Source organism: Protomyctophum parallelum (assembly GCF_964188405.1).
Source record: "Protomyctophum parallelum genome assembly, chromosome: 19".
Lineage (NCBI taxonomy): Eukaryota > Metazoa > Chordata > Actinopteri > Myctophiformes > Myctophidae > Protomyctophum > Protomyctophum parallelum.
This window is the reverse complement of record NC_139717.1, coordinates 29696210-29707966: the sequence shown is the minus strand read 5'-3', so window position 1 is coordinate 29707966 and position 11757 is coordinate 29696210.

The window sequence follows — 11757 nt, the reverse complement described above, 5'->3', positions numbered from 1 at the left end:
TAGTCCACACGCCACCACCACCAGAGCAGTGTGGAACATTTCCCATGCCCGCAATGGGTTTACATACAGCGTCAAAACACCACGTCATCACGTCGGAGGAGGAGGAGGGATAGCGCGTTCATAGCGGTTACAGGTACGGTCGCCCCTTTTCCATCTCGCCCCTAAAAGTGAAGGACGGTCGCCCCAAAAGCCCGCCGAAATCGCTCTAAAACCTCTGGCGGAGTCGCCCAAAAAGTCCGGACAAGTCGCCCAGTAAAACCGTTGTATTTTCGAGTGAGAGAGAGGGAGACAGTACAGCATCTTGCAATGGGTCTGAGTCTGGACCCACAAGATTCGCTACACCACAAGATATCTGTCTAAAATTTAAATACTTCTGTAATGTCAACAAAGTTCACACTCACAACACCAGAGGGAGTTCAACAATTTACAAACCATGTGCAACCCAGATTCGGCACAAACAAGGGACTAATTAAATTCATTCCGCTCCTATGCCACCAAAATGTGGAACGCTCTACCAACAGTCATTTAAGACATGCAAATCCTCAGGTGTAAAGGAGCGACTTGGACACTCATGCATGAAGGAAGCATGAGTTCCGTTGCTCTCCCCACTCCCCAGGTTGGCGGAGGGTGTGTAGAGCCCAGGATCACATTAGATAATTGACACAGGGGTGAAAAATGGGTTACAAAATCGTGGGATAAAAATGATAGAGTTAAAAAGACATGCAAATCCGTTGACTCCTTCAAAACCACTCTCAAAGGGCACCTGCTGCGATACGCGCAAACAATATACAGTAGGATCTTCACCTATCCTCTGGCAGTAATGGAAATAAATCATGCATGTAGGTTGCTCCAATACTCAATCCATTCTAGATTGATGCATATTTTATCAGCTAAGCTTGTCTATCTATATTTACAATTAGCTTAATTCCACGTCATGGGCCATTCACACACGCGGATACCGGATCAATGTCTTCATCATTATGCTAACATGCTGTCTTCATCAGTGTAGTACGTAAGTGATAAAATTATTTTGTGCAATTAAATGGTCAGCTAGATGATAAAAAGGTGTGTATTGAATACCAATGATAAGTAGGCCTACCATTTCAGGAATTGTTTATGAATTACATTGTTTCTTTACTTTGGTGTTTAAACTTTTAGCATTCCTACTTTCTCTAATGTTAACTCTAAACAACTATCCTCTCTCTCTCTCTCTCTCTCTCTCTCTCTCTCTCTCTCTCAATTCAATGCAATTTAAATGAAGGTGAAGTAAAACAAAAATGCACTAAATCACGGCGAGTTGGTAAACTGGTGAGTTCTCCGGATACCGCACACGCAATGCCAAGATTAAGAAACATTGCGTAGGGGTCACGGTGGCACAGTCGGTAGTGCTGTCGCCTCACAGCTAGAAGGTCCTGGGTTCGATTCCCGCTGGGGACGCTGTGGGCACTGGGGGCGTGTTCTCTCCTCCGCGTCATCAGTGCCCATACCCGAGGTGGGGTTGGCGAAAGGGCCTTTCTGTGTGGAGTTTGCATGTTCTCCCCGTGTCCCCTAGGGTAGGTACCCTCACAAAAAACATGCAGTAATCCTGGTCTCTAAACTACCTCCCCCTGGCCAGCCGGGACACCTGATGGAGGGGGAAGGAACTGGTTGGAATAACGTGTTCCTTCCATGCGCTACGTCCAACCAGGGAACCCCCCCCCCCCCCCTGTCAGGTGTAAGGAGCAACTTGGACACTCATGCATGAAGGAAGCATGAGTTCAAGTCCGTTGCTCTCCCCAGGTTGGTGGAGGGTGTGTGAGCCCAGGATCACATCAGATAATTGACACAGGGGTGAAAAATGGGTTACAAAGTCGTGGGATACAAATTGTGTGTGTGTGTGTGTGTGTGTGTGTGTGTGTGTGTGTGTGTGTACACGCTCTCCCGCTAAATTTGTGGGTGAAATAACACAGACCCCCTCCCCCGGCTTCGCGTTAGCTCAATCATACAACTCAAAAATGACAGTTGGGGGGAGGCCCTGCCGGCTGCCGTATACAAATACATGACCAATATAGGTGGTTGGTTCGTGGGACTGTGGGCTCCTGACAACACTGGCTACCATTTATTTTAGATGTAGGCCTATTTCTTTTTTCTTTTACATTTAATTTCATATCCCTTTCCTTTGCAAATGAGGGGCTAAATACAGTGCATATACTCCCCCCCCCCCCCACTTAATACATTTAGGCCCAATATTTCCACACAGCTTGTTACAGTAAAGTCTATTGCATTATAGGAGAATAGACATTTCTGCACAATGATCTACTCAGCTTGAATGAGAACGGCAGTGGCTCAGGAGGTGGAGCGGCCATTTGGGATTTGTAAGATTCCTGGTTCAATGTGTCCTTGAGAGTAACACACTGTACCCTTAACTGCTCCTAATAGAACAGGATGGCTTAAAATGCGAAGGATGAAAAGGTATGTCCAAATGTACTTAGCAAATACCCCAACAACAACAATACATTCTCCTACGTAACAACTGTATCTTACACACTCCTATCTGCGGCATGCTGAGTGCGTACATTCACAGGCTTTTATTGGCTGATGTCACTGACTGAGCAGCTCAATATCAAGTGAGACAGAGGAGCCAGACGTCTGGGTCCTCTGATAACATGCCACACATTTATTTATGTATTTATTAAACAATAAAATCCATAACATAAGCCATGGGTTCTTTTTTGGGCCTCTGCATCAGTCCAGGGCACAACAACCTTGAACTGGAGCATAAGCACTTTGTTCAAGGCCTAGTAGAGGGTGGTGTTCAAGAGTTGTGTAGGGCATTTAGGATAGAACATCTCCCCATTTTAAGATCTCATGATCATGGCTTTTTTTTTACTCACCAGCATGGCATCCTTATACATTTAAGAATGTCATCTGCAGTCACTAGCATAGACACTGCACATCCAGCATGTGCATATTGCAAAGCTTAAGTCTGCTTTGTCCTGCAGAAGCCTTGCGGTTTACCTCCCACAGTGTTGCACCATGAAGACTGAGCTCTTTGGCAATCATTTTAACAATACCGCTTGCTGCCCTGGTCAATAAGCTATCTAATCTCCCCAGTCCATATCCTTCCTATGTGGCTGGATAAAGAGAGCGTGCAGGTGAAAGCTTGCACCAATGGTTAGCTAAAAAATCTCTTTGAGAAACCAAAGATTTAGCTCAAATAATAGAAGAATCACTATGTTGTACATCTCTGTGCGGAATCTTGTCCAGCCTCTTAACCACATGGATCATTGTGTGAATTTGTGTCCCTATTCTGGGCATGACATAATAGGCGAATTTTCACAGAAACTAGCAGAGAAAGGTCAACCATTTTCACTACAAGGGTTTAAGTTGTTAATTGACCACTTCAGTTATCCACCCATGTGACTGACCTCAGATAAAGCCAAGGCAGCATATTTACCTGGTCCTCATTGTCTGTTTAGATAATGTCAACGATGTCATCTGTGTATGTTATTTTGGACTTTCAGTCAGTATTGTGCCACTTTTCCGGTCTCATCTTCTAACTATAAATGCACCAAGTCTCTGTACACACGCGTTCCACATCCCCACAGGGAGTGCAGTGCCCAGTGTATAGTCGGTCGGACCCACGGTTGTCCCGAAACGTCACAAAAGGCCTCTGCAGGCCACAAAAGGGCTCTTCCCGGGCCAGACTCCTTATTTGGGCATGCCTGACAAAGAACTGTTCTAACATCATTCTGATGTCTGCATAGACTCCATATTTGGGCATGCCTGACAGAGATAGGGCATAAATATATAAAAGGGACACAGACATAATATCTGGGTGGGGCATTCATTTCCAGCCTGCCTTGTTCCAAGTAGGCCAGTGCCCAACGGGCACCGCTGTAGAGGCTCCAACGCATAATATCTGGGTAGGCCAGTGACCCACGGGAACCACTGTAGAGGCCCCACGGGCACCGCTCAGTTACAATAAAAGCCTGAAATCTCTGCGTATGTATACGTCTGTGTAACCTAGTCCACGTATCTTGAGAACCATCCAACCGACCAACTTGTCACAGATGACCCGAGGGACAAATATATGCCCAGCATTGAGTCGATCGAGTGCAGTTTTCCAGAACCACCAATCTCACCAATAAGCCCAGCCCCATAATAGGCATATATGGAGATCTGGTTGTCCAGAACCCTGATCCACCCAATATGCCCATATCTCCATAATTATATAATTATAATTATCTATCTATCTATCATATAATTTACCCATGCATGAATGAAAGTCTGAATGAATGAATGTCTCACTGGCTGCGCCAATTGCTCAGAATTTTCACACATGGTGTAGCATTACGCGGAAGCAGGGATTGAACCTCACTCGCCAGACCAGCGCGCAACCTGTCGTGCCGATTGGGCTGGGTCTTGGCTGGGGGGGCTACACATGCATTGACAATAATAATATGGAAGTCTTAACGAAGGCCTTTTTCCAATTTAACAAATTTAACGCTGTTAATTAATCACAAAATCACAATGTGCTCTTAGTGACATAGAGGTGCATGATGTCACCTCATGTCACCTCTATGTCACTGTGGACACACTATTAAAAGGCACGTCACGGCCATTTAGCTGTGATTGTGCAAGTGAATTTGTGCAGACAACTTGAGCACAACCTATACATTGGTGATTCAGGCTAATTTGGTGATTCAGGCAAATGGTATTAGATCTCATTTGATCATTTAATGTTTGATATTTAGTGACCATCCACTTAAGATATTGATTGTGAGCTGAATAACTGACGGTTATTCAGCTACAGTTCCCAACCTTGGCAAATAGGTTGTTGTATGTATAGTACGATATGGTAAGATACATTTTGTGCCAATAAAGCACTTTGAATTGAACTGAAACTTAAACATACAGTACGTTTTTGATAGTGCAGTACCTATTATCTGAGTACTTAAGTGGAAGCAAGTCAGAGATTTTGATACGTAATAGATGATAATGATGGAGGAGAAGAAGACAAGTGCTCAGGATATTGGAAATGACTTTGTCAGACAGTACTATACAATCCTCTATCAGGAGCCTCACAATCTGCACAGACTTTATGGCCCAAAATCAAGCTATAAGCACGGAATCCTGGACACAAATGGCAAACCAGTGGAAAGCGTCATTGGACATTCTAACATACATGAGAAGGTCATGGCCCTGGGCTTCCAGAACTGCCGTACTAAGATCAGATCAGTAGAGGCCCAAGACACACTTGACAATTGTGTGACAGTGCTGGTGATGGGTGATCTCTCCAACAACGAGCAGCCCATGAGGGGATTTGTGCAACAGTTTTTGCTAGTACCCTCGGGTAATAATGCAGCACGGTATATTCACACTGATGTGTTCAAATACCAAGACGAGGTGTTTGGAAACTCTGACGAAACGTTTGACGCACACGCTGTGGCGACTGCCAGTCCTGAACATGATATGGAGCCTGTGAACGAGTTGGAGCCTGATTCCATGGAGATGAAGAAAGCAGACATCCTTCTGGAACCCCAGTCAGCAGCTGAGGAACCCACAGTGATGAATCCTGCACCTTCCCCTGCAGCCAATGCAGACCCCGCCTCCACAGATCCCGCCCCCTCTGCTTCAGAGAACAACCAAGGGGTAGAGCAGATGGAAGACGAGAGGGTTGCTTCTTCTGAGGTGCCCAAGGTAGAGGAGGCCGTGGCCACTGCCGGCCCTGAACCTGAGGCAGAACTTGGAGATAACATGGAGATAAAAGCAGACATGCTGCTGGAGCCCCAGCCTGCTGAGGAGCCCACAGTAATGAGTCCCACTCCTCTCCCCATATCCAACACAGACTCCACCTCCACAGCCTCCATTGATCCTGCCTCCCCTGCTCCAGAGGAAAACAGCCCAGAGGTAAAGCAGCTGGAAGAGAGGGTTGCTTCTCCTGAGGTGGTGTCTACTGACGTCCACTGCCAGACACTCAGGTCAGAGCTACCCTTTTCAGGTAGAGAGGAAGCAGGTGAGGCAGACAACAAGCTGTGTTCCCTTAACAATCTCCCTCTCAGTAATACAGGAGTCAATTCAGAGGCCAGGTCTGAGGCAGAGGAGCCTGTAGCGACTGGCAGCCTTGTCCCTGAGGTGAAGCCTGCTGCTATGGAGAAAACAGACATCCTTCAGGAGCCCCAGACAGCTGAGGAGTCCACGAAAACGAGTCCCACTGCTGACCCCACTTCACAGTCGATAATCGAGGGTAGCCCAACCCTCAACAGTGCAGTGAAACCAAAAGTACAGAGAGGCCCCAGGCCAGTGCGGGAAGGCAAGAAGGGGGAGACACAGTTGAGGGAAGTGTCATGGGCGACAGTCGCTGGTAAGATGCCCTCTCCCAACGAGGCAGTGAAGTCAACAGCACAGAAAGTTGTAGCCCCTCAACCTATACATAAGGACCCCAGGCCAGTGCAGGAAGGCAAGAAGGGGGGAGTCAGGCCCCAACTGTTTGTCGGGAACATCCCTGATGGCGTGGAAGAGGCTGAGCTCAAGGAGTTCTTTGAGCAGTTCTATGGGACAGTCCTGAAAGTCAGAATCAGGCTTGGTAAGAAAAACCGGTCAAACTTTGGCTTTGTGGAATTTAATGACTCTGCACTTATACAGAGCATCATCAACAACAAACGCATTTTGTTCCGTGATGGGGTGTACCTCAACGTGGAGGAGACAAGCTCAGTACGCTTGGACAGGGCCGCAACAACTGCCAGTCTTCAAGCCAAGGTGGAGACTCCTAAGGAGGTAGAGCCTGCTGTCATGGCGGTGCAAGGAGAAGAAAACACAAAGAAGGACTCCACACTTGTAACTGCACCAGCGTCATGGTCGGTAGTCGGTAGTAGGAAATCCTCTCCCAGAGGGGTGGTGAAGTCAACACAACAGAGAACTGGAGACCCTCTACACGTGCATAAGGGTTCCAGGCCAAAAGATGAAGACAAGGGGGTTGCACAGATCCTCAGCTCAGACAAGACCTCAATGGATTCAACCAGCGTTGAATCCAAACCGGAGGCTCAGAAGGAGGTGGCGCTTGCTGCCATGGAGAAGAAATCAGCCACCTCCCCATCATGGGCAAAAGTTGCCAGTATGAACCTCCCTTCCAGCGGAGAAGTGATGTCAACACCACAGAGACCTGGAGGGGAAGTGACGTCAACACCACAGAGACCTGGAGGGCCCCCACTTGTACATAAGGTCCCCAGGCCAGTGGTGGAAGGCAAGAAGGGGGAGGCACAGATACGGGGATCGAAGTACGCCCAGCATCAACTGTTTGTTGGAAACATCCCTCATAAAGTGGATGAGGCCGAGCTCAAGGAGTTCTTTGAGAAATATGGGACAGTCCTGAGAGTCATAATCAAGATCCGTGTACCCAAAAATAACTTTGGCTTTGTGACATTTAAGGACTCTGAAACTGTACAGAATATACTCAGCATCACGCCCATAAGGTTTCGTGGTGACTGGCGTCTCAATGTGGAGGAAATGAAGAATGCAGGCTCTGCACCCAAGTACGCAAAGATTGCCAGTCCTGAACCTGAGGTGGAGGCTCAGAAGGACGTGGAACCTACTTCCAATCAGTTGAAATCAGACAACCTTATGGAGCCCCAGCCAGCTGAGGAGCCCACATATATGGAAGCCCCATCTGCTCCAGTGGAAAACAGCCCAGTAAAGTCTGAGGCAAAGGTTGAACAGATTGAAGATAGGGCTCCTGAGGAGGACATGTGCACCGACAAGTCTACCGACTACAGCGAGAGACCCTGGTCAGAGCAAGGTCAAGAGGAAGAAGAGGAGTCAGACGACAGCAGGCCAATATTGGCCCGTAGAAAACCTGAGGTGGTTTCCACGGACATCAGCCCTGGCCCAGCCTCAGTGTCACAGGCGACATTCTCCAGTAGGAGGCTCCCTCCCAGTGGGGCAGTAAGGTCAACAGTACAGAGACCTGTAGACCCACTCTACCCACCCTACCGTGGTGGGTAGTGTGCTGGAAATCTGTACTCGTAAGTAAAAGTACAATTCATTAATCACATATTGAGAATTACTCAATAAGTAAAAATGTAAAAACTGGAGGGACAAATAAGAGAGAGAAAAACAAAACGTTAGTTTCCTTTCTAGCAGGGGTCCCCAACCCTTTTTGTCATCAATATTTTCAAAGAGAGGCTGCTAACTGGCTACACTACTGCCCACAATAGCCCCGGGCCACTCTGATTCATGCTGTCCCAGTCAAGCCATGTGTGTGTCTTGATTCTCAACCTGATGTACAGTATGATGTATACATAGTCTTTTAACAGATGGAAAGATCGCGCAGAAAGTGCTGCAACATGTCACGGGCACACTTTCACACAAGAGAGCGATACACAGCATTACAAAGATGTACCGTAATAAAAATAAATCACACCCGTGTGAAGTGAGGGGCGCTAATATATTAAAGTCTAACTCGTGTTGATTAGGTGATGTAATGGTGATGTAAAACAAATGGTGCCAACACAAACATTAAACGCCATTAACAATAAAGAGACAATATGACATAATGAGGCACATTATGATGTATTGTAGCCTAAATGTTCCCTTCATTGTCAATGGCGTTTACAGAACAGACATTGAACTAAAGACAAACATTAAACCTGTGTAGGAGGCGCCCCTCAAAAACGATCAAATCAACATGCTCAAAATGCCTCCTCAACATGGAGGAGATGAAGGCAAGGGTGGTCCTTAACGGATTGTTGGCCTGGATCGGTCTAGCTGTGTACACCACCATGTACATCTGCCTTCTTCTTTTTTTTTATAAAAAAATAAAAATAAAACCCATTTGGGGTTATGACGATATTTGTGTTTTCTTTCTTTTGCTGAATGCAGCAAATTTGGTTGAGTGCATTGTGAGTACATGTCACCCAGGTGAAGAGTACTTGAGTATAGGTTAATAGATACATTAACCTATACTTACACATATCAGCACCAATTCCGTCCTCAAATTTTAAAGTTTGAGGCCTTCATATGATTGTCTTCATTTCAGTATTAGTTTAGCCCTCCATTCAGAAACACCGCCATCCAGAAACACCGCCATTCTGAAACACAGCCATTCTGAAACACGCCATTCCGAAACACCGCCATTCCGAAAGGGTGGCATACGCCTGCAGTCCTCCGCCAGATTGAGATGATGGAACGACCACACCCAAATCAGCAATCGGCCACACCCGTCATATAAAAAGGAAGATGCAGTCTGAGTCTGACAGCGGCTGGTTCACACACGCTCACGGAGGCACGCACAGCATATACCGTCGGGGGGTAAGAAGACACACACACTTCCACCAAACACCCATTCATGTGTATATCCCTGCATGTCTTGACTGTCACTCTCCTCCCACCACAGGCTCTTAGGAACGGCCCAGGCAATGTCCGAGCGACGGAGTCTATCGGACTGTATGACTAAAATATAGGAACGGGAGTTCCGCTAGCCTTCCACCCATCTCGCTGCGGGAGGAAGGCAGCCCCGCCACGGTGACGCGGAAACTCCAAACTAACAAGGTCGGAAAGAAACCTTTAATTCTTGATAAAGCATTGAGTGAGTCCTGTCTGGCAAACAGGCGCTCATTATATACGCCGGGAACGGCTTGAAGGCTTGCGCTCTCTCGGAGCTGAACCCCCGCTATGGGAGAAGACCCGCTACAGTTAAAGATAAAGACTGATGACGTCACCCGAAGCAAGGCATCCCCGTCCCGTCTTATCGTTGTTCAACCAGAGCCCGTGAGGAGCGAGCTATAAGAGACTGTATGAACCTGAGTTGAAATCTAATCTTCTGTTCTCATCCTTCTCCATGTGCTAAATGCTTTCCTGCTAAACAAATAAAAAGCCGTTTGAAACTGCTGCAATCCCCTGTTCCGCCTGTTCATTGGTCCCAGACCTTCCACACTATATAGATTGCACAATTTATACAGTTAAGCCGGTCTACAGTTGCTTTTATCTTTGTCAAACAATCAGGTATGGGCCCGGTAGGCCGTCTCGGGCACCTGGCTGCTAATGCCTAACAGCGTGCCGCGGGTTCGACTCCCGATCATGATGACCTTTGCTGCGTGTCACTTCTCATCTCTCTTTGTCAGAAGGAAAACTGCTTTTTCGACCAGTATAACCATTGGTAAATTGGTCTAATTGGGCTATAATGTTTGAAATACAACCCCCAAGAATGAGTAAAATTGCATACTGTATTATGGCTTATATGGCCATGTTGGTTATGTTTATGTTATGTAAATTGGTCTAATTGGGCTATAATGTTTGAAATATAACAATAACATTAACATCTAGAAAAAGTTCCCTTCTGGGCACAGGTCTCCACCAGGAGGATAGGAGTGTGTGTGTGATGTTTGGCAAAATGTTTAGGAGTAATATAAACGTGTTATTTTCTTCATTTTGTTGAGGAAATGCAGAGCCAGATCACTCATAGCATCTCTGAGGATAGAATTCTGGATGAGCAGGACATTTGCAGCATTTTGTACAAAACGGGCCACTCCTGAAAACTTTGGAAGGGAATCTTAGCCAATCTGTGTAGAATTCCAACAGACTCATTCATCTTGATCACATGACTACAGAGATCATGTGTACCGATTTGCGTGAGATTTGGATGAAATCTAACAAACAATGTGTTTTACAGAAATCGGCCTCATGGTGGTGCTATAACCGGCAGATGTGGAGGGATGCAGGCAAAATGTTTTTCCATGGCCTCTAGGGAGTGTGCATACATAAGTTGTATACAGATCGATGCAGTTATAGGTAAAAACAGGAATTGGCCTGTTATAGCGCCACCGTGAGGCTGATTTGGAAAAAGAATAGTGGCATGTCGTCCTTGGCCTAGTGGAAATGTGCGTGTATAATTTCACGGAAATTGCACACTGTGTTTGTGATTTGAGGCATTTTGTTCGAAACGGACCAATCATGTGAGCTTTGGAAACCAATCTTAGCCAATCAGGATGGAAGATGGGAAATCATGCAGATCCGTGTTGATCACATGACTATGGAGATAGTGTATACAGAATTGTGTGATGTATGGATAAAATGTGTACGAGTAATCTACAGAAATGTGTTTTGCCTAAATCGGCCTCATGGTGGCGCTATAACAGGCCGTTGAGGAATGTTTGGGGCAGAGGTTCATCGTTGGCATCCAGGGAGTATGTGTGCAAAGTTTGGCATGGATCGGGCCAACAGTGCCGGAGATTAGCTGGTAACGGACGGACGGAAGGAAGGATGGACGGACGGACGGACGGACACACACACACACACACGGACGGACGGAGTGCAAAACATACTCTCTCCCCATGCCTTCGGCCTGGTGGAGACAATTACAACAATCAACATAAAAAAATGGGCCCTCTCTCCCCTTACATCAGGTCTTCACCTCAATTCAGTTTTTAAAATAACAATTAAAGGAAATCCTTTATCCTCCCCTGACCATCATCCATGTCACTGTTTCCCCCCAAATTCCAGATTTTATGGCCATATAGAGACAGTTGGATGGTGCTGGATTGCATGGCATTCATCTTCCCAGTGGCCAGCCTAACGGAATGCTATGTGGATAGTTAGTAACCCAAGCCAGAATAAACTCCAGTGCTAAATTTACCCACAGAGCAGCCTGGTCCATTTGTGTGTGTGTGTGTGTGTGTGTGTGTGTGTGTGTGTGTGTGTGTGTGTGTGTGTGTGTGTGTGTGTGTGTGTGTGTGTGTGTGTGTGTGTGTGTGTGCGTGTGCGTGTGCGTGTGCGTGTGCG